At 43.0% G+C, this 23,478-nt stretch overlaps 1 protein-coding gene and 1 long non-coding RNA gene across 3 annotated transcripts in view; both read right to left on the reverse strand.

The window, feature by feature from the left end:
* SORCS3 (sortilin related VPS10 domain containing receptor 3) overlaps positions 1–23,478 on the reverse strand; it is a 579,951-nt gene that overhangs the window by 515,393 nt on the left and 41,080 nt on the right. The window lies entirely within an intron of this gene.
* The window catches only part of LOC140620905 (uncharacterized), a 78,788-nt gene that overhangs the window by 35,308 nt on the left and 20,002 nt on the right, over positions 1–23,478 (reverse strand). Inside the window, exons 2-3 of one of the 2 annotated variants that reach the window (XR_012020648.1) lie at positions 13,788–14,051; positions 8,902–9,141 (exon numbers count right to left, since the gene is read on the reverse strand). This is a non-coding gene — a long non-coding RNA (uncharacterized lncRNA). Of the gene's footprint in view, positions 1–8,901; positions 9,142–13,787; positions 14,052–23,478 lie in introns of those variants that run through there. The other variant, XR_012020649.1, reaches the window with a different exon arrangement.

Genomic DNA, 23,478 nt, shown 5'->3' on the forward strand with positions numbered 1-23,478 from the left:
AGGAAAATGTTCAAAAATAAATATAGAAGATCTACTATTTTGCTCCAACCACTCAGTGAACTACCTTGTCCACTCCCTGGATATACCCCATTTTAGAGAGCACCGGTGTAGATGAAACAAAATAATGTGTGTCAAATACCAAGCACAGGTATAAGAACACAGGACAAATTTAACCATACTGGTTGATCCTGCTCTGACCCCTATATAACTTACCCTATGACTCCTTTCCCTACTATCTTCTTGCCTCAGGCCCTCCTGATGCTGTCTATGACCTGGCTGCTTGCCTAGTGTAACTCTTGGCTAATGCAAAAGCTTCCCTCCTGGAAAGGCACCATCTTCTGGGCTGGGAGGAAAAGGTGGGGAATCCCGGAGTCTTAGCCTAAGTCTACAACTGACATCACACTCTATCTGACAGTAGAATGCCCATCCTTCCCAAGGTAGCATGAAAATTTCACCAAGAGGGACCACATTCTGAGCAAATGAGCGCACCTTATCAAGTTTGAAAGAACAGAAATCACACAATGTTCTTAGACCAAACTGGAATTAGGCTAGACATCAATAACAAAAATATAGTTGTGAAATACCCCAATATTTAGAAATTAAACAACACATTTCTCTTCCAAATAACAATGGATAAAAATGAAGTTTCAGGAGAAATTTTTAAATATTTTTAACTAAATGAAAATACAGCTTATCAAAACTCATCAGATGCAGCAAAAGCAGTGCTCAGAGGTAAGTTTATAAGATTTACAGCATATTAAATGCATGTGTTAAAAAACAAGAAAGATCTGAAATCAATGATCTAAGCTTCCACCTTAGGAAACTAGAGGGAAGAAGAGCAACTCCAGCCAGAAGCAAAGAAATATGAAAAATAAGAACAGTGCTCAAAGAACTTGAAGCCAGGAAAATAATAGGGAAAAATTAACTAAACCTAATGCTGGTTCTTTGAAAAGATCTATAAAATTGACAAACTTCTAGTGAGACTAGCCAAGAAAAAAAGAAGAGACACAAAATACCAATATCAGAAATAAAAGAGTAATCATCACTAGTGATCCCACTGATATTAAAAAGATAATAAACAATTGGGGTGCCTGGGTGGCTCAGTTGGTTATGCATCTGACTCTTGATTTCGGCTCAGGTCATGATCTCAGGGTCGTAAGATCCAGCCCTGAGTGGGACTCCACACTCAGGGCAGAGTCTGCTTGTCCCTCTCCCTCTGCTCCTCCCCCTTCTTGCTCTTCTCTCTTTCTCTAAAATAAATAAATAAATAAATAAAATCTTTTTAAAAAGATAATAAATACATGTCCATAAATGTGATACTTTAGGTTAAATGGACCCATTCCTTGAAAGGCACAAACTACCAAAACTCACCCAAGGATAGAGATAACCTGCAGAGCTCTATATCTGTTAGAGAAATAGAATCAATAACTAATAATCTTACAAAAAAAAAAAAAAAGAAATCACCAGGTTTATATGGCTTTACCTGTGAATCCCACCAATTACTTAAGATAGAAAGTATACAAATTCTTGTCAACCTCTTCCAGAAAACAGAAGCAGAGAGGCCAACTCATTCTATGAGGCGAAAATTACCCTCATGCCAAAACCAGAAGGAAAAAAAATATATAAGAAAACTATAAATACCCCTCATGAACATAGATATAAAAACCCTTAATCAATATTAGCAACTCAAGCCCAATAATGTATAAAAAGAATTCTACAACACAACTAAATGAGATTATCTCAGCTATGCAAGGCTGGTTCAACATTAGAAAATCAATCAACTTAAAGTCATCACATTAATAGACTTAAGAAGGACACCTGGGTGGCTCAATTGGTTAAGCACCCAACTCTTGAGCTCAGCTCAGGTCTTAATCTCAGGACACTGAGTTCAAGCCCCGCCAGCAAGGAACCTACTTAGAAGAGAAAAAAAAAAAAATAATAGACTTAGGAAGACAACCCTCATGAGAATATTAATCAGAATTAATATTCTGGTGCAGAAAAACCAGCACCTATTCATGATTTAAAAAAAAAAACTTTCAGCAAACTAAAAAGAGAGGAGAATTTCCTCACTTTGAGGAAGCATATCTACTCAAAAACCAATTGCTAATATGATGTCATGAGCAAAGGAGAAAACAGGAAAGAATCCCACGAAAGGACAAACAGTGAAAGTGGATGCTTTTCCTGAGTTTTAGGGCAGGCTGAGGAGGGCTGGGGCTCCTTCCTTGTTCCTATCGCCCCATTTTCAATTGGGATGATGACCGCATTGTGTGGGGAAAAGGCTGAGATGAGGCAAGGTGACAGAGCAATGCCTCTGATGCCCACCCACAGCGCACCCTACACTCTGTTGGCTCTCCATAGCACTTAGCACCTGCTACTGTGCTGTGTAATCTATTTTCTTAACTATCACCCACTAGAATGTAAACTCCAGGGGGCAGGAGTTTTGCTGTTTGAGTAACTGCCATATTACCACCAAACCATCGGTGTGTGCTTATTTTTGTTGAGTGAATGAACCAGTGCAGGCCTTTGTGATCTTTCAGGTGATTCAGGGGCCAAGGACACTGAAAAAGAGGGTCACAGGGTTGGGATGGAAAGGGCAACAGCCATCCTCCTCCTGTGGGCATCTTCTTAGAGAGGGGGCACCACACGGTGGAAGCATCTCCGCCTCCTCCTCCCCTGGACCCACCTACCCTGCAGGGAGACAGCTGCCAGGCTCTGCAGTAGCTAACTGGCTCACCTGGAACAAGGAGGCCAGACCATCCTTCCTCAGCCTCTGCAGCCCTCCCCAAACCTGGCATGGCTCCCTGAGCCAAGAGAACCATATGTGAGGATGGCCTAGAAAACAGCATCGTGCAAACGTTTTCATTCAACGGCAAAATCGTTTGATTTCATTCAAGCTTGTCTTTGCAAGGGCAACTGAAGCCAGCTTGACAGAGAACCATTAAATAGTCTAATCAGGAAATGATCTGGAGAGGCGGTGTGGCAGGGTGGGGAAGAGCCAAGCAATGAGGATCGGGTTCTGGCACAGGTACTCGCTGTGTGGCTTCTGGCAGAATGAGAACCTCTCTGAACGTCTGCCTCTTCCTCTCTGTTAAGTGGAGAAGAACCACTGAAATCTATGTTGCTCTCATTCTATTATTGTGACTATTGGAAGAATTGCAAAAGGAGGAAAGCAGGGGATCTTCCAGGTGCTGGAGATGTGTTTCGGAGAGAATGAAAATCTAACAGTGGATGGGAACTTGGCTGTCTTAACCACACCACAGGCTCCTCACAAGAAGCATGGGCAAGCAGGAAAGCTGGTGGCAGATAGCAACCTCCTGCCTCCCTTCCCATCTCCACTTGTCACGGAACGCACAGGGTACCACTTTAGCTCAAGCACCCCATCTCTCAACTTTCCTCAAGGAATCCCAGAGCCAAACCTAGAGGCCCAGCCTGAAAAGAGATTTCCTGAACTCAGTAGCCCGTGATGCTTCCAAAAATCCTTCCTGTGCAACTCCACCATCATACCCAGAGGCTGGCCTGCAACTGGATCCTAATTCCTGCAGAGATGCTCGGCTTGGTTCAGCTTGGTTCTGGCAAAGTGTCCCAGCCTGGGGCCAGTTCTGGTCCTCCCTAAAGCACAGAAAGTGAGTGTGGCCTGAGCTGAGTTGCCATGAGAGGCGCAGTTTGGGGTCATGGGGTCAGAAAGACCCACATTAGACTCTGGCCTTTGCACAACTACCCAACTATGTAACCTTGAATAGGATGCTTGACCTCTCAGAGCCTTGGTTTCCTTATATAAGGAGGAGCAGCACTTGGCTTACAACTCTGACCATAGTGTCTGGCCCACAGTTACCTAGAGATGTCCACTCGGACCACCCAGGTTCCCAGGTTTGAAACCTGGATAAGATACTCAATGTGCGACCCTGGATGAATTGCCAACTTCTCTGTGCTCCTGTTTTCTCAATCATAAAATGTGGCCAATAAAAGAACTTATTTCTTAGGCTTATTGTGGGTATTAAATCAACTAATCCCTGGAAAGAGTTTAGAAAAGTGTCTACCAGATTGTAAGTGCCCAATAATGAGCTAATATTTGTTTAAAAGAAAAACATCATCATCATCATCATCATCATCATAATAGGAGATTATTGCAGAAGGAGCTCAAAAACCAAAGCATCCCACCCCATCCTACAGCCTCTTGCCCATAATAGAAAATAGACAAACATGTTCAGGGAAGGACCCTGGTGACTTCCACCTAATCTCTCATCACTGCTATATTCTATCTACACATAAATTGTGTTTCTTAGCCAAGAGAGGCAGAAAGTGTGAACTCATGTGTGTCACCTCGGCCAGATGCTTCATCTACTGCCTGGAGGAAGCCACAAGGAGCCAGAAGAAAGGGCTACCATAGAAGATCCAGTTCAGATCAACTCATTGCTCTGAATAGAGTGGTGGTGGGGTAACTTGGCCTAACAATGAGCATACACCTCATGGATTTGCTGTGTCCCTCTGGCTGCAATGCTCTTCCTCCCTTCATTCCAGCTTTTCTCAATTATCACCTCCTGGGAGGTGTCCTCCCTCAACATTATGTATCTGTTATCCTGCTTTGTTTTTTCTTCATAGGATTTTATGTAATGCTTATTCATTAGTTTATCATTTGCTTCCAAAAACCAGCAATACTTGCCAGTTCCGTTCACTACTGAACCTAGAACAGTGCCTCTTACATATATTAGTAGACACTCAAGATATGGTTGATAAATGAATGAACAAAGTAAAGGTTTTCCCCTGCAGCCAGCTGGCTAGATTACAGAGTTGACACCCTTCTGCCAAATGACTTTTCTCAAGCCTGGGAGGATGGGCTGGGCTGGGCTGGCCTGGGCTGTAGGGCAAAAGGAAACTGCAAATCCGAGTCCCAATCCTATTCTTTCTGGTGGATGGTAAGACTTTGACTGCCTTTTATCTTGGAAAACACACTCAGAGACATTCCATCATTCAATTAGAATGTTAAAGAGTTGCAACAAAATTAATTTGCTTATCACCAGGGAAATTAAAATGTCTGCAAATAAATTCTACCCCTCCAGCCCAGTTTCAGGTGGTTGATACATCTGATGTGTTGGCAGCAGTGAGAACCAAGAGCAGAGTACTGGGAAAACTAGTTTTTAGCTGGAAGGGAAAATTCAGCAAAGGTATGAAAACACACACACACACACACACACACACACACACACACACAGAGCCAAGCAAGGCTGCCTGAGTCTGTGTTTTAATGTCTTCTCCAAAATGGACAAATGATTTAAGGAACTAAAATGTAGGAAAATGTAGGTTATACAGTTAACATCACACTCTTAAGCAGAGGCGAATGCAGACATCAACTCTAGCCCTAAATTACTTGAGTCCTGACATCTAGCACAGTGCTTGAGAATATAGGCTTTGAAATTAGACAAGCCGAGGTTTGGACTCCATCCTTGACACTTACTAGCTGGGTGACCTTGAGATATTTACTAACCTCTCTGAACTTTGAGTTTCTCATCTGTAAAATAAGGATAACAAAATTCATCTCCTGGATTGTTGAAATAATGTATGATTATAAGGCAGAGTAGGTGCTCCGTATGGGAGAGTAGGTGCTCCGTATGGGAAATATACTTTAATCATTACATTAATGACATTAAATATTAGCAATGTTAAGAAAATAATAGCAATAATAAACATAAAAGATAATTTACTCCAAGTTTATAAAGGGGGATGGTACATATCAAAAGACAGAGTAGGTCTGGCAAGAAATCCCATCAAGACTGCGGCTTCTCCTGGAGCTTTCCTCACAGCCCTTCTGTCCCAGATCCACATGGCATTCCTGTTCTAAGCAAGGACAGAGTGAGATGGCCTGGAATGATCCCCAGGAGATGAATGAATTCCATGTGATTCATTTATAGATCCAAACACCCAGCTGGAATCTCCCCACTACCCTGCTACATCCAAAACCCACTGCAGCCACCTCCTTCCAAACACACAGAAGGTATATGCAACACAAAAGGAAAGCAGTGACTTGGGAAAGCATGGAGGTGGGGAGGGCTGCTAGCTGCAGGACCAGAACAAGAGAGACTGGAGGTCTATAGGGAAGTGCTCTCAAAACAAAAGCAAAAGTCTATAGGGAAGTGCTCTATAGGGTCTATAGGGAAGTGCTCTCAAACCAAAAGCAAAAGGGACAGGCAAGACAAGGGGGGACAGAGGATGAGGGGATGAGCTCCAACATGCCATAATGAGCCTCCATCATAGTGATATGATGGGATGGAGAAGCCCTCTTGCCATTCTCCCCTTTGTAATATGACTCTGTTTCCCTGGAGTCACTAGCAATTAAAAAAAAAAAAAAGCAGCTTCAATATCTCAAAAGAGTTATGTGATTGCCTGAGGGACAGGAGTACAGAATGAGCTGGAAAAGCATCCTATTCAACCTGGGAGCAATAGAATCTCAAAGGAAGAAAGATGAAAATATGACAGTGGAAAGGGAACTCAAATCAATGTCAGAGTCCAAACAATGACGGGGTTAAAAAAAAAAAATGACCAGCCCAAGCCAGCTGGAGATTTCCAGAAAAACAACAGTTATAACCCAATCTCCTTTCTCCCCAACCCAGAATGCACGCATGAATTTTTGCTGTCTGTATGCACCAAACAAATTACCACAAACAACTTACCAGTCAAGCAAAGATAAATGGATCTACTCTCCTTTTTTTTAAGATTTTATTTATTTATTCATGAGAGACACAGAGGGAGAGAGAGAGAGGCAGAGACATAGGCAGAGGGAGAAGCAGGGAGCCTGACGTGGGACTCGATCCCAGGACTTCAGGATCATGCCCTGGGCCGAAGGCAGGTGCTAAACCGCTGGGCCACCCACGGATCCCCATCTCCTTTTTTTTTTTTTTAACTAAAGTTTCTAGCATCTACTCTTTCTTTGTACAATGATTCTCATGGACAATAAGGAACTTTCCTTACTTTGCTACCTTGGGCCTCTTAGGAGGAAGGATGGCCCAGGACATGGGCTGGTAAACTTCTATACTTAATTGCAAGCCTGTGGTGGCATACAGTGCCATCAGGAAGCTGCACCAGGTGACACTGGTGCAGTCCATATTCATTCACAGCTGCGGGTGGGTTTATCCAGGGCACCAATTATCTAATTGCTGCTAATGTTCCGTATATTTACTCAGCTGCAAATTTGCAAGATGGGGCCTGACTCACAAGAAGGGGATAATAATGGTAGATATATTTCCATTTGAAAATTCATGAATAAGCAGCAAGAGCCCTGTTTATTAAAATTCAGATGCAGATAAACAATGAGTATAGTTCCAGGAATAATTGCAGGTTTTCCACAGTTACAGAAAACCAGCTCCTTTGTCAACACTCCATTGTTCTATTTATACCTTGGGAGATATTGCACTGAGTTTCTATAAATACAGTGGAAACTCATTCATCTCAACCTCTCTCACGTGTAAAGTCCCAACCTTCTCAGTAATAAAAGAACTGCATCCCGAGTGTATCTGACATTAGGTCTCAAGACTGTCATAGGCGAATCTTTCCCAATATAAGAGATAAAGAACCGGCTTGGATTGGACTGGGAAGAGGGAGGAGAAGCAACAGGCATTCTATTCTGGTTTCTGAAATAGACATGAAGCAGATACAACCTTGCCAGCTCTCAGTCCCTGAAATGTTAAGAATATCCGAGATTAAAAGCAGAGGAAACAAAATGCCCAAGGTATCTTGACCCCTGCATGAGATGGAAGCTCATCGGTGATACTCATTTATACATTTTCTTTGAATGCAATTCTGTCCTCTATGGATATTAGACCCCTCTCCTATTATACTGCAAATCTATATCGTGCAATCTTGAAATCTACTTCTTTGATTCCCCCACCTCCACAATACCTAGCACTACACTTTGTACCACCTGGAGTTAATCAGAGTCTGGTTCACTGAAGGCCTCCTGATCCCAAGCAGCCCAAAAGATGCCCTGATAGCGGGCCATAATTGTGCTGTCTCCAGATATACTAATATTTATAAGAATATCACATTTTTAAGTGTTTTATGTGGAGCAGACATTGTGTGAATTACTTTCCATATAAAAATCTCATCATCCCACCAGCTCTGTGAAGATGGTCCAATGAATTTTTTTTTTATTGACTAAAACACAAAGCAATAAGTGACCCAGCCACAAAGCTAGCAGGCAGCAGACCTAGAACTTGAACCCAGAACTATCTGAAACAAGCAGATACGCTCTTGGCTACCACCTCACCACATTATTCTGCTTCTTGGATTTAACTTTGAACCACTCCATTTTGTGAATAAGCCCTGGAGTGTCCTATCTCTATGCCATGGCTCAAGCAGATGTTGCTTCTTTCTACTAATTTAACCACTACACACACACACACACACTCTAAAAGCTTCAGTCTATGTCTTTCCATGATCCCTGGTTTGCAAGAGGTGACCCCTATCTCCAAAGTAATCTTCCATGTACTCATACTTACCTGTTTCATGTTTAAGGGAAAAATAATTTTATATAGATACATGTGTATATGTGTGTGTATATAATGTATATATACATGGGGGAGCTGCATATGTGTCATGTGTGTATATGTGTGTGTGTGTATATATATATGGGGGGGAGCTGCATATGTGTCACACACATACATTAGCTTCTCATCAGTGTCTTCTCACAGGTAAAGTAAAATTATCCACATGGAAGTGGGGCTATATCAGAAATATATCAGAAATCTGATGTACATGCAACCTCCCTCACCAGCTGATGTTCCATATGCTGCAGTGAAATCAGATTCATTAAAAGGGTTTAAAACACACAGAATATTAATACAAATGACTTCCTCCAGTGGTATATCTCTCTAGAAACTCTGGTCCCTGAACATTTTACAGGTTTCAGAGCCAAAGTAGAGGGGGCTGAAATAAGAAGTAATAGCAGAAAGAGTATCCAGGGAGCAAAGGAGACACTTCATTCATCAGGAAGACAGCAGTTGTGTTGGAAGGTGGGGCAGGGGTTTAGGGAGCCAGCTGGCAGGCTCACCCAGAAATCTGTGCCCTGTTCATTGGAGATACATTTCTGTTCATCTCTTCATTTCAAAGACAGTGGGGAAAGTCTAGCCTTTTGAAATGGGTTCAGCACTCCTATAGACAGAGATGGGCAATTATGAGTTCAAATACCAGTGGCCTATTCCCAAAAGTTCTCTCCTTCACTTACTGGATCATTCATGCATTCATTTAGCATATTATTGAACACCCACTTGAATAGGCACCATAGTAGCTCAATCAAGAACATGCACTCTAAACTGAACTTTGCTTAACCGACCTGCTAGATTAACTGATGCTCTTGTTGTTTTTGATGCCCACCTCAATCACATCCTTCCACATGAGTCACATATTACTCTACTCTCGTATACCCAAGTGTTCCTTCTCCCACCTGGTGCATTATATGTTCACAAGAGCTAATTGTGTTTGTTCTCAAAACTATGTATAGGTGTCATACTTGTTATTATATTATAAAATTAAATAGTGTGTAAATCAACAGAAAATGAGCACAAAAAAAATCCATGTTTCTATAAAAGCTTATTTGGATGTTTTGCAAAGGCTTGATAAAGGTGAGACATTTGAAAATGTGGTTGAATCAACTGTGAACAGGAAAAGTATAAAATATTGGGTGTTAGGAAGACTCCAGAATCTTTGAATTGTTTTCGTTTTCCCAATGTCTTCTCACTCCATTAAAAAAAAAAAAAAAAAAAAAAAAAAAAACCTTGGGCAGCCCAGGTAGCTCAGCAGTTTAGCCCCACCTTCAGCCAAGGGTGGATCCAGGGGACCCGGAATCAAGTCCCACGTCGGGCTCCCTGCATGGAGCCTGCTTCTCCCTCTCTGCCTTGTGTCTCTGCCTCTCTCTCTCTCTCTCTCTGTGTGTGTGTGTGTCTCTCATGAATAAATAAATAAAATCTTTAAAAAAATTAAATTAAAAATTAAAAAATTAAAAAAAAATCAGGGGACATCAAGGTGGCTCAGCCATTGGGCATCTGCCTTTGGCTCAGGGCGTGATCCCAGTCCAGGGATTGAGTCCCACATTAGACTCCCTGCAGAGAGCCTGCTTCTCCCTCTCTCTGCCTCTCTGTGTGTGTCTCTCATAAATAAATAAATAAATAAATAAATAAATAAATAAATACATACATAAATAAATAAATAAATAAATAAATCTTTAAAACAAAATCAGGAACTGAAAATTAAAGATGATGTATTACAGGTGTGATTTAAACAAGAACAGAGACCTAGATCACTAACCAGCAGACCAAAATGCAAAGAAAAGACCTTGAGCTTGCTTGTCTTTTTTAAAAAATGGGTAAATAAACATACAGCTCTCAGCTTTACATCGAAATAATATGTTCAGGCTATGTGTGTATTTTTTCTATGACTTCCCGAAATTTCACACACATTTTTCAATTACCAGCAACTGGTCTCCATCGTAGAATACAAACAACTACAATCTTGTGAGTCATGGGCTATAATGGAGCCACGTGAATGGGAAAGTAGAGGCAGAAGGGGTGAGATGGAACATCTGAACCAGGCTTGTTGTGGATAAGGCAGGAAAAGGGAAGAGAAGAAACCTTCAGGGAGGAGAATATGTGTAGCGTCTTTAAGAAGAAGAGCTAGTATGGCAAAGTCGGGGTGAAGGGTATCCCCTTCACACAGAACCACATCTCGAAAGGCACATGGTATTCTGTGAATCTCCAAATGAGGTGGTATGACTGAAACATCAAACATATGGTGGCATTCTTTCCACAATGATTTACACACTCTTGGTTCTGCCAGGTGCTGTCCTGGGATGTGCACTCACGAGCCCTATTTCCTTGCTGCTCCAAGGAGAAGGTGATCCATCATATTTTACAAAGCCTCTTCACATACACTTTCCAGAAAGTTGACCCTCAGAAGGCTGGAACCGGAGTCTGCCTGTGTTTAGCTATCTACCACCACCTCCACCCCACCCTAGATTTCCAACCCCATGCAGGGCCCAAAGGTATTTCTCAGAAAATATCATAGAAGTGAACTGGAACAGGCTATCCATTCTGATTGACAAGAAATCCACACTGCTCAAGATGACCCAGAGTTGAAAATAACTGCATCATTTTCTCTCCTGTTTGATGCTATTTCCTTTGAAACTGAAATGCTTACCCAACCACCCAAATGCCACTGAAATGGGTGACAGATTAGATTACCTGATAAACACCTCTACACCCTCCAAGAAATTTCCTAGTAATCACAGCAACTGCTATCTTTTCCAGCTGGTTCCTGACAACGTTTCAAAATGAATCCTCCTACACTCTTATTTTTACCCTCGACTAGCTGACTTTAATGGTAATCTCCTTAGGTTGAGAGCCCAGATGGAGTTGAAAATCTCTTTGATTTCTCTCAGAAGGGAACTTTGGTAGGAAGTAGCTCCATCAGGCCACTCTAACACGTTTTGCTTTCATTTTTCTCCCTGCCCTCACACCCAACCCTTATCATTTTATCTAAACTACCCTCCCATTGGCTTTCTTTATAGTGTTCAGCTTCTAAACAAGGAACCCAAAATCTCCCTTCGTCTTTGGGAATATTTTTGTTTAAAAGGGTCAGGAAAATTTAAACTCTTGTATAATCAATCGATTTGAAGTTTTGTCTACCATTAATGAATATGATCACCTGAGGGTACCACAGGTGTTTTGTTCACCAGTATATCCCCAATGCCTAGCAAAAGCAATGACAGTAAGCAGGTGCTCAGTAAAGAGAAAAAGAATGAATGGGTAATCCTTACAACAGCCCCATAGGGTGAGCAAGGTGGATATTCTTATAGTTGATGACAGACATGAAGATTAGGTAGTTTGCTCAGGGTCACTCAGCCTAAGACTCACCAATGTCTGTCTAGTGCCATTTTACTAGACCATGTACCTGAACTCCAACATTAGAACCAGAAGATTTTTCTTGGCTTCTACAGAGCTAGCATCAAGCCCCCGAGTTTAGTCCAAGGTCCATAGCTCTCAAGATGGAAGTGCAAAGCCTGGAAAAGGGGCTTTTGGAAACACCGCTAAAAATTGGAATCCTGTAACAACACATCTGCATAAGAAACAGGAAGGGAGTGGATGGAGGCTGCAGAAACACTGTGAATACACAGTGTGCTCATGCAGAGGAGTCCACATGGACCCCAGCGGGCTGTGTACACCAGTGATCTGCAAACTACTGTCCATGGGCTAAATCTGGTCCTCCATCTGTTCTTGTGAATAAAGTTTTATTAGAACACAGGCTTACCCATTCATGTACATAATGTGCATGGCAGCTTTACACAACAACAACAGAGTCCAGTAGTTCACCCTGTGACCCACAAAACCAAAAATATTGACTGTCGGCCCCTCTGCCCCTCTACAGAAACAGTTTGCCAACTCCTTGGGTACTAGACTCACTTAACAACAATACCTTACAGCAGCAGCAGCAGCTACAGAAATGAAACAAAGTACTACAAATGCACTACAATGTTCAATGAGCTGGGAAGGATCATTTTCCACCCAATACCAAAAAAAAAAAAAATCACAAACCAATTACTTCAGTACTTGATACCTGCTTAGGAGCCTCTTGTCAATAGTATCTACTCTTGCCTGAACTTTTAAACTAGACATCCACTCCCTTCATTACCATTGCACTGAGTATTAGCACTCACTGGAAAAGCTACAAAAAACAAACTTTTTACTTTATTTTAAAAGAAAAATCAGAGAAAGGCACATTGTATGCAGTGCTACAAGTAAATGGAAACTCAGCATGCCTTGTAAAATGGTGTAGATCTCATTAAATGATTTCTTGGCTATTATCCTTTGGGCTCACCAATGGATCTGAATGGACTCTCCAGTTAAAGTGAATGCTCAAGGTGCTACTCTTTTGAAAGGAAATAACATATTGAAATCAGAAAAGATGACAACCAATTGTTAGGAATACGGATTGCAAATGAGGAGTGCCATTTTCCATCTTTAGGCTTTGCCACTGATATTCCCTCACAAATCTCTTACCCTCCCCATGTCTTACATTCCTAATCCATCAAATGGAGAAAATCTTATCCATCTCCCTCCTCCAAACCAGTGATGTGGAAGGGATGCACAAAACAGTGTTTGCTGTGAGCTTTTTAAGAGCCTCTCACAGGGAAAGGCTGTTTATGTGTACACTCCCTAAGCTCAGATTGTTCTCCAGGGAGGTGGCACTCAGGAAATATGAACTTGACACAGTAGAACAAAAGCCTGGTAGCCAAAAGCAAATGACCTATTAACTCATCTCCTACATGAGCCTTATTCCAAGTAAAGCAACGCACGATGGAAAACTCACTATGGATTACATTCTGGTAACTTCTAAGAGAACTTCAACATCTTCAACCTCTAAGCAAGCATTGCTCTCTATCAGTATGAATATTTTTTTCTGGAATTTGGGGCAGAAATTTGAAGACTTAAGTCACTTTATCCAGCCAAAGAGCTTGGGTTGTAGTTGGCTGTGAGATCCAGTAGGTCCCTGCCTCTGATAGCCACTTTGTTTGCTGCATACAGGTTGAACCTAAGGCAAAGTCCTTTGGTCCTGGAGGGGGCTGATGGTGTGAAGCAGAGAGCACCTAAAACCATAGGACCAAAGGACCCCACCCTATGATAGCAAGCATCAGCTGGTACCACCTTGAGCTGAGCTTCTCTTTCTCTCGCTTGCTCACTCTCTCACTCTCTCTCATTCTCTCTCAATCTCTTTCTCTCTCTCTCTGGTCTGGTCCATATACCTACCTTTGGGAAACTGCTTCTCCCACTCCACTTTATTCTGATGAGGCTGCCAACCAGAAAGTGCTGTCTCCTCGAGCCGCCCAGTAATTGGTCCAGTGGTATGGTGGACCCATGAATCAAGCAAGAACAACTTCTTCAGAAATAATAGTAAAGAAAGAGAGGGGAGGATGAAGAGGGGAACGAGGAAATGGACACTCTTTTCATCACTGCAAGCTCTGAATTGCCATCTTCCCCACCACATGAAGAATACCCGTTGGGAAATGAAGGCTGACAATGAGGAAAGCAGAGTTAGAAGGAGAGACAGAAAAAGACAGACTCCTCCAACTGAGCCTATAGAACCTACCACAACTGAAGCTACATCCACTCCAGACTTCTTAGTTGAATTTAGGTTAATTATTTAGTTTGGCTAAACACTCTGAGTTGAGTTTCTGTCACTTGCCACCTAAAGCTTCCTGACTGGAACAGTGAAGGCACATCTCATTTACCTTCACAAAATGATCAAGGGACAGAATGTGGATGGCTCAGGGCATACCATCCCACCCCTAAAACCACAGCTCAATGCCTACCCACACACTCAAGCATCTGAAGCACAGCCTTAGGCAGTGCTTTGACTTCATTCTGTTCCATGGCATGTTATGTTTGCAACATGTCAACAGTCTCTTGAATGGTTATTTATTACATTTTTATTTAGAACTGGGTGAGAAAATAATTTCTAAGAATCTTGGAATATATTATTTCTAGACGAAAGCTCACATTGCACCCAGATGCAATTATCCTAATGAGTAACTCAAATCATCCATCTTTTAAAATCTTGCATATTTTTAAAAATCTATTAGCTCCTATTATGTTGTAACAATCAACAATTTCCTGTTATCTTCTCATCTATTCTTCCTGATTATAACTTTTAATACTCTGTACCCAAATTCTTAAATCTCTTAAACTGATATCAAAGACTCTCACATCAGAGTGACTTTCTCCTCCTAATGTCCCACAAATACTCTAGTTGGCCCAGAAAAACTGATCCCCTCTTTCCCAAACAGACCATCACCATGCTGCCCTGCATTTGTGCAGGTGGCTCTTCTGGCCCAGAATGATCTGGCCCACCCATATTGCACTCACTCATCCAGCCAGCCCCATCCCAGCCTTCCTCAAGGACCAATTCCCACCCTCCTCTATGAAACAAGACTAGACATCCTAGCCTAAAGTTAACTCTTTTTCAGAGTTTGGACCTGTTTGCTACCTGGCATATACTTTGTAGGACAGTGATCCATATGTAGGATTGGTTTTATATTCTTGAGAAGGCACCCTGAGGATGAGTCTTCCCTACATAGCACGGCCCCCCTTCAAGAGCTCTGCCCCCACATCCATGGATGATAATGATAAGGTGAGGATACAGAGATGATGACTCAGTAATCAGAGACACTAAAACTAAAGCCCAAAGTATTCAATCTGCAAGATATGTTGGTAGTCCAGGCTTTTATTCTTATATGCATATACCCTTGGGTATTGTCAGTGCAAATAAGCCCTGGGAATCAGTGATTCAGGCACCTCTGTAGGATGCCCTGGAAGCTAACAAACATGATCCAAAGTAACATGATGCATCATCTCTGCTTACGAATACCTGACATTTCCTCACTAACCTTCAAACCTACTTGGAGCTCGTAGGGCCCTAGAATGCCCTTCCTTTTCCCATTCCGTTCATCTGAGTGCTACTCAGCCTCTAAGATCCTTCTGTTGTGAGACTATAGGGACCCATGCTGCTTCCCTGACTCCTCCATCCCACAGGAAACCCACTTCTTCCAAAATCCTACGGAAGGGAAGAATTCCATGGTTTGTGATGGACAACTGGTTACACGCTTCCCTGTGTTATTTAATGGTCTTCTCTTCTCAACTGGATTGCAAGCTCCTGGGGGTAGGGACAATTCTTTGCACAGCTTGGTTACCTTTCCTGAGTCAAAGCCAGAGTTAGACAGGGTGGGCGTTCAATAGCCATTTGTTCAATGAGGGGTCTAATTAAATTTCCTTATAATGACATCACTCCTCTTTCTTCCTAAATGGCTTTATATGTAATTTGTGAGCACTGATATACATGTGTGTATATGTACCTGTGCTTAAGGTCAGCCATACGGTGAACTGTGAGAGTGACACTAAAAGGGCGGTTGAATGTCGAAAGTAAACAAAAACCCTAAAAATTCTCCCCAAGGAATCTGAACACACTGAATTCATTGGGTGCTCCAAATGTTATGTATCAGTGTACACACTCTGTGTACACAACTTAGATATGTTCGATGGGCTGTTATTTGCTGAAGGAATCTAAGGACTTCAAAACAGGAAACCTGGTCTTAGGTCCCCGCCTTATCACTGATCCAGTAGGAACTTGCATGAGCCAGTAAACTCTGACCCTCAGGTTTCACACTTGTAAAATAGGGCTACTAAGTGTCTGCCCTGCTTCACAAGAGTGCTGTGTGAAGGAAAGGAGAGAGTGCTTCGACAAAGTGATGGTGCTGCATGCATGGACTGTGGATTTGCACGGTCCGTGATTTCCTGGAGAGATGCTCCAATAGGGGCCCTCATGGAAACCTCCTGTGCTGAACTTGAGGTAATACAGTACAAAATACATGAAAAAGTCGCCCTTTGCTAAAGCACGATGGGGCAGGCAGCATCAGGTGCATTGGGCCCGCATGGGCTCCCGGATAATAGAATTAAACCACAGACAGGACCATGAATATGCTGAATGGCATCATTAAATTTAGACCTTTCACTTAGATGCATTAATGGGGCTATAGATCAACTATTATGTCAGAGAGTGTGTTCTGGATGCATTTTAAAATTAACTATTCATAGGGGATCATTTTCTAAGTGTATTTACATGTTGGAGGCTCAGCACCCCCACAGTGCACCTGTTCTCTTTGAACAGCTCTCTCATTGTGTAAAGCCTAAAACACCTGTGAGCATTTTAACTGGCTTGGGTGACAGCCCTGTGATCATCAGCATATGTGCTTGGATCAAAGCCCATACCCTAAAACTGCAAAGGAAGAGCACACCAGTTATCCTAACATCAGCATACAGGCAAAGCCCACTGTACAGGAGAGGTTCTCTGTGACATAAATACAAATGGCAGGCAGGACCAGGGCGTAGGCCATCAGGCCAAAACAAACTTTCACCAAGGAAGACTTTGGTGCACCACACCCTTTCTTGTCCAAATATTTTTCTGATGGTCAATGACGTCTATAAAATCAGGCACCTCTGATTGTGTACTAAGGAAGGCTCCGCCTTTTAATCTCTCCTCAAGCTACACTGAGCCTTGAAATCAATTCAATGATTATTGATTCAGCTACTATTGTGCATCCAACCCTGTGTGAGCTGAGGGTCATTTATCTAAGTGGTATAATGGATGTGTGAACAAGGATATTCACAGCAGCTTGTTTCACTATATTGAAAATCTGGAAACAACTTCAATACCTACCGATGGTAGTTTTAAATAAATGTTAGAGCAGCCATTCAATGGAATATTGTGCACAAACATCAGAAAGAATGGAGGGTATTTATATATACAGGTCTGGAAAGATGCCCAATTAGAAGAAGTGCAAAAGTAAGTGACACGAGAGAATCTATGATGGGACCTCATTAAAAAATATACACATATATATGCACATATATGCATGCAATGAAATGCATCATTGTAAATCTATAGGGATAGGATCATACACATATAGAGAAAATCCAAGGGAGGCATGTGCTAAATTTATGATAGTGGTTACTTCGAGAAAATGGAATTGTGTTGAGAAGCAGGGATGGAAAAGCACCTTTCACTGTTATGCTACACATTTCAGTAATGAATGAATTTCTTCCCATTCCTTTTCTACTTCTGTTATAATCACCTGCAAAAGGTTATTTCAAAACGATATACTAGGCCCTTTTCCATCAGTGGAGCCTCCATTATCCTAACCACTCCCACTGATGACCATCAGCTAAATTCCGTAATGCTCCAGCAAATAAGAAACCACAAACACACTGTAGGGACACACACAGGCACACACACTGGGAAGACTGAAAGAGCAGGTGCAGATGATAACACGTTCCCTCTTCCCCTGCTGGATTTACAGCACTTCCTTTCCTCATTAATTCCCCCCTAAAAGACTGAGTTTGGTTAAGCTCTTCCTAAAAGCAAAAATATCTTTGGGAAGATCCTTAAGAGAGCATATCACTTCTAGTAAAATAAAATTTAAAAATCATCATGATAAATTCCCTTACACAGAGCTGATCCAAATGTCCCAAACCACTTCTTATAATGAAGTTTGACATGAATCAATAGGAAGGCTTCCTTCACAGCTCCAAAGAATTCCTACTTTCACTGAAATTTATTAAGCCCTGATCACAACTGCATATTCAATATTTTTCCAAAATACAGAAAAGTGGCTTGAAATTTTATAGCTATATATTTTATGAAATGTTAAAGCTAATAACATGAAAGATACATTTACAGAGGACCTAATGCTTTTCAAGCACTACCCTGGGCACTAAGATCAATGATTTCATTTAATTATCACAAAACAGAAGTGTCTTGGGTTGGGTATCAGGAACTCAAAGAGAGATTTGCATACAGGAGGGTTTTTTCAGGGGAGAGGCTCAAGACAACTGTCCAGGGAGAAGCCAAGTCTGGAGACTTGGGCAGAAGGCCATGAAGTCTCCTTCTTGGGAAGACAAAGGGAAGATGCAGCCACAACAGAGGCCTCTGCCCATCCACAGGAGTCAGGAGTCATCCAGCCTTAGGTCTAGATGCCAGGTCACTTGACCCTCAAGGTGGACACAGGCTGCCCTCAGGGAACAGGTGTGACCTTGAGCTAGGCAGCTCTCATAGACTGAGGGCAATCCCTGGGGAGGACTCAGCTGCCAGCATTCATGGCAGGAGTGGGGGAACAGAGGGAAAAAGAGGCACATCTGGAAGGGAGGGATCTTGGTGATACAACACAACATCCACTGTTTCACTTATAATAACCACGTTCATAGAAAACGTGAGAAATTAACTAGCCCAAAGCAAACAGAGAGGCAGGATTTGACTCATCTACTTCTAAAATTCCTTCCCTGATCCCCTGCTGCCTCCCCAAACCAAGTGCCCACCTGGGGCCTCTGCCTCAGAGAAGGGTAGTTTCAGGTTCTGTTATCTGACAATTTGGATTTCTGTGCTGATAAGAATATCCGTGTGCCCACCAAAAGGACAGAGGGGGAAAGTTTTTAATCTATCAAGCCAAAGCTAGTTGTCACCAACAGAGAAGAGGGACTCTGCTAACAACCACACGGATAATCAAGGCTCTGCTATTCCCCAATCACTTCAGCTCAGCAGCACCTCACCCAGAAATGCATGCTCCTCTTGCTCGCACCACGTGACTCACTGAAAGGTTTCATTCCAAACGCAGGCTTGAAAAATCCATTTATTCGATCCCATTTCCACTCTCCATGTTCCATAATAAACTACAAGGCTAGGATCTCCATGGGACAAACTGGATGACAGGAAAATGCACGTCTTGTCTCATGGGAAAAGAAGTTAATAAGACAGGAGAGAAGAAAGCTGAATCAAAGACTCTCCTTGCATATGCTTCCAACAGAGGGATCCACATCAAACCTCAGATCCATCCATCGCCAGCTGTACCTTGTGAGGCAGGTTATCTTGGATGCCTGTTTTCTCCACTGTTAAGTGGAAAGCGATGATGCACAGACCTCATAGGGTCAATGTGAAGATTAAATGGGATGATGAACATTAAGTGCTTAGCACGGTGCATGTGCAGACAGCACTTAGCAAATGTTAGCTCTTGGTTATTACTGTCAGGGTTGTGAATGTAATCATCGGTGCCCTCCCAATATCCAATGGCAGCACGAAGTCAGAATGAATGAAAATGTGGTAGATGGATTGGGTTTTTCTGAACCTTCCGTGAAGTAGGTTGACTTATAAATGGCTTTGCTTTCCTATTTAGAGATACCCCTTAAAACAGCAAGTCCTCCCCCGAAATTCTCTATCCTCTCCGGCACTTCACAGCTCCCACGGTGTGGCCCATGGAACGACAGGAGCTCACCATCACTGGCTGTGTGTGAAGCTCACACACCCAGCGAGAGCTTCCTCTCTTCCCAGTACACACACTGGAGCTCAGCCCACTTGCCTTTGCCTCCTGGCTTCACCAGTTAAAGATAAAGCCTGAATTGATGCTTTCTCCTCTACTGGAGAAGGCAAGGTTCCCAGATCTGCCAGTCCCACAGACGCTACCTTACTGTTGTTAAACCTGTTTACAAATCCCCTAAGAAGAGGAAGCCTCAAAGCTCATGGGCTCAAAGAGGCTTTGCAGTATGAGGAGTGCCCTTGAGCTAGACCAGTGTTTCTAAGTGTGTGATCCCCAGCTGACCTCCAACAAAATCACCTAAGTACCTCATTAAAAATGCAGACTCCCAGGACTCCTCAACCAGAATCTTTGGAGCAGGGCCCCAAAAGTTGCATAAACAGATTTCCAGATGATCCTGATTCAACTCAAGTTTGAGGGCCCCTAGGATATAGGCATATTTGGGGCAGCCTCGGTAGCGCAGCAGTTTAGTGCCGCCTGCAGCCCAGGGTGTGATCCTGGAGACCCGGGATCGAGTCCCGCATCGGGCTCCCTGCATGGAGCCTGCTTCTCCCTCTGCCTGTGTCTCTGCCTCTCTCTGTGTCTCTCATGAATAAATAAAAAAAATATTTTTTAAAAAAGGATATAGGCATGTTTTCCTTCACAGCCTAGATCACCAGCCTTGGTGATCATGATCTTTTTTTTTGAACCTCCTCAATCTCTGAATATCTAACCCCTGCCCCCATATGTCCCAAACATTCACTCACTGGCCAGCAAATTTTTATTTGACACTTGAAAACATGTAGTCTATTCATGTTTCCATTATCCATGGAGAGATGTTCCATTTTCTCAGGTAGAGTGTAAGCTTCACAAGGACAAGAACAATAGTTCATTCAACAAACACAAGGCATCCAAATACGGGGACCCATCCCTGTGCAGGCAGCATGGGGGTTAGAAAAGTCTAAGCCCTTGCCTAACCTTACAGGATCTCACTGTGTATACACAGAAAACTCGACCCATTCTACCCAAAGGCCTCAAAGACATTTGCATCTTGACCACTGAAGCACCTGTAATCCAGACTTATGGCTGGAAGTCACAGACCACATGCTCTTTCTCTGCTGCTACAGACACAGACCTCCCTGCTGTAGTCCATGCTTCCCTCTATTTTTTTCTCCCCAAGTCTTCCCATATTCTCCATTCTCCCTACTCTTCTGTAGCTGATGAGGAAGGAGAATGAAGGCTCAAATCCTTTCTCAGATCCATACTGAGACAGTCCCATCTCAGAAAGACTGCCAGGCTACTAAAAAGACCCCAGCACCAGAGGCCACCCCCAATCAATCACCTGACCTGACCCCAAATCAGATCCTGATCCACTCACAAATATCTGCCTGTATCCACACTGCCCAGTAAGAAACCAGACACTCAGTCCATGCAACTAACCAAAAGAGACACACATGGCAACATCACAAGCCACGTGGTGAGGGACAGAACAGCCAGTGAGTGTTATTATAGCATCTATTCCACATCCTGAGGAAGTAAAAGGAACAGAGAAAAACAGTGCTCCGAGAAAGAGGTGGAAAACTGAAATGAGTGTTGTCTCCAAGGCCAAGGTCAAATGTTCCAGACCAGACACGAAGCAGAAAAACAAAATGGCCCCAGTGAGGAGAGGGATGAATCAGGACACGCTTCCCAGAGTATGTCATGTAAACTCAGATCTGATTTCTTTCTCTTTTATTGGTACTTATCCAACAGAGCCTTCTTTATTTCTGTTTCTCTTAATAATTTTATTTTATTTTTTTTTTTTAGTTTTCTAAACCCACACACAAAACCACTTCTTCCAACCTTCCCTCCCTAGTGGTTCTCACCCTCCTCCTACCCAGCTCCCATCACAGAAGACCATAGCCTGGTTGCTAATGCAGTGGGCCAGCCGAGTGCGAGAGGTCCAGGGGTCCCTCTGTCACTATGTGGATGGAATTCCTCTGTTTGGTTGCCATGACACCATGGCGCTGGGCTCTCCAGCCTCGTTACCATGGAGTCCTCCCTTCCCCATCCCTTACCGCATGTCAGGAGGGCAACAGCACTGCTAGCAAGCTGCCCAAGGCTGCTGGCCAAGCCCGTCCTCCGGACGGTGTCCTAGAAGAATTCAGTGGTCTGAGCCAGCTGCAACCACCCACCCGAACCAAAGCAGCCTGCAGAAGCGTTTTCCAGCAGACCCCTCAGAAGGTTAGCTACATAGAAACAGGCTTTTAAAATCTTTATCTGAAAAACAAAATGCTCTGAACACATGTAGGTGCTCTCTTCCATAAAGAAACCAACGGATCATTGCTAGCAGAGGAAAGCCCTCGGCACAGTCTGTCTGGTCCCATGAGGCACAGGCAGGGTTCAGCAGGGCCTGTTTGGATCATGGATAACTGGGAAACACCTGTTGCCTACCCACTACCTTCGAGCCCAACACTATACCTTCATCTGCTCAATGTTCTCATGCTACTGAACAGGAGGAAGAGGAGGAATATGAAAGAAGAGAAATATGTTTGTGCAATGAAAATAAATATAAAGCTTCCTGCTGCACAGAAGTGTACACTTCTGAATTAACATCCTGCGCTACATGAGGGTCCAGCTAGCTAGATAAGGGCGAGGCACCCCAGATGAAGACATAAAATCTGGGTTCTAGTCCTGCCTCAGATGTGTGACTCTGGGCAAAGCATTTCTTCTCCATGAGCCTTGGTTTCCTCCTGCAGAAAAGCTCTGGGTGGAGAATCTCTCAGGTCCCTTCCCAGGAGGCCAGGCTTCACTCTTAGCAGGAGTTCCAGGGACTAAACATTTAGATCCTCAAATTTGCTCCCTATCTCCTTGCCTGGAGGAGTTCCAGGGTCCAGAGAAGGGCTTCACCACCAAGAACAGGCATTTGTGAGTTGTGCCACCGAGGGCCAGATGTATTTATAAGGGAATCTCCCAGCTGCAGGCAAGGGACAAAGGACACTCCAGCCCTCAGTGTGCCAAAACCCAGAGCTGACTCAGGCACTGTAGGTACTCTTCATCAAACATCCTACATATTTTCAGAAAAAGAACCCTTCTGTTGACTAGATTGTAAGTAACCAAACAGAAAATTTCAAAGACACATATATATTAAAATTAAAATGTGCAAAAGGAAAGAAACGATAATGGCACACACTGGAATTATCTGCTCTAAACTTAACTAAGGTAGCCACATACAAGACGGAATGTACAGTTACATAGAAATTGGCCCCCATGTCCCTTCTCCATTAATCACATCTAGGGAATCCTGACTTGGAATTCCTTTTCTCCTGGCTTTCAGTGTTCCTGCTCCACATGCCTCTCCTTCTCCAACCCATCAGCAAATAACCCTGAGTTTAGGTGTGGGGACACAATGGTGACCCAGCTAACAGAGCCTAGCCCTCCTAGGTGCTATCCTCTAGCAGTAAAGACTGACAAAATAATTAGCTAGGGGTAAGGTGAGTCAGGGCAGGCCTCTCTGACAGGGTGACATTTAAGCTGAGATCTGAGGGTTGATATGGCAGCTGTTGCATTGAACAGTGACAAGATGAGGGTATCCCATGATGATCCAATAGCACATGCCAAGGCCC

This window comes from Canis lupus, chromosome 29 (assembly GCF_048164855.1).
Source record: "Canis lupus baileyi chromosome 29, mCanLup2.hap1, whole genome shotgun sequence".
In the NCBI taxonomy this organism is placed as follows: domain Eukaryota; kingdom Metazoa; phylum Chordata; class Mammalia; order Carnivora; family Canidae; genus Canis; species Canis lupus.